Here is an 815-nt window from a genome sequence, read left to right as displayed (position 1 = left end):
TCCTCAAAATAACCGTACAACTCTCTGCTTTTTTTTACACCTACGGTTTGTGGGGTCAACTTCATCAAATCTGGCACTTGTTTGCAAATTCAACGAGTACTTGAACGGCAATTGCAACCTTGGTTTTCCTCAGTCAGGCGCTCCATTTGGTTCCGCCACGCCACGCCACCGCTCCCCGCTGTGCGGGGGCGGGCCACATGTGACACCAGAGCCGGGTAGCTGGCGAGGGTCGGGCCCCGGCCGGCCAGGCCAGACCGAGATGAGCCCTACCTGAGTCTATTCTTTGGGTGAAACAGAGTATATTACGTGGGACCAAGTTCCCGCCGCCCGTTCCGGGCAGGTGAGGGTTAACACGCGTAAAACGGCGATCCACAGGATTGCTTGCCTCGTGTACAAAAAAATAAAATAAAACAATAAAAACAAAACGAGAAATAACGCAGCCATCAGACGGGTTGGCTTTGGTGGCAAGGGAATTTATTCGTGCCCGCCACACCCACCACCCACCCGCCTACCCACCCCGCCCGAACGGCCGCCCGAACACACGTGCATGCACGGGGTGCGGGGCGCGTCCAGCCCAACTTCAAACACGATGCAGGCAGAGGAGAACTATAAGGACAAACGGGACAAACTCGGAATCCTATAAAAATCATTGACGTGGAAACGGCGCTGAATGTTCAGATTGCGGCATAAAATTCCCCCGGCAGCGCGCGTGTCGGGGTCGGGCAGCGCATTGTGCGTCAGCGCGTTGTCCACCGCCGTGGAGACTCCTGGAGACTTGCACGCACGGCCGGACGAGAGATGGTGTCGTGGGGCGG

The sequence above is a fragment of the Frankliniella occidentalis genome, unplaced genomic scaffold (genome assembly GCF_000697945.3).
Source record: "Frankliniella occidentalis isolate FOCC.00 unplaced genomic scaffold, Focc_3.1 Scaffold2125, whole genome shotgun sequence".
Taxonomy (NCBI): domain Eukaryota; kingdom Metazoa; phylum Arthropoda; class Insecta; order Thysanoptera; family Thripidae; genus Frankliniella; species Frankliniella occidentalis.
The sequence above is the reverse complement of the archived record's forward strand: the minus strand, read 5'-3'. Positions refer to the sequence as shown.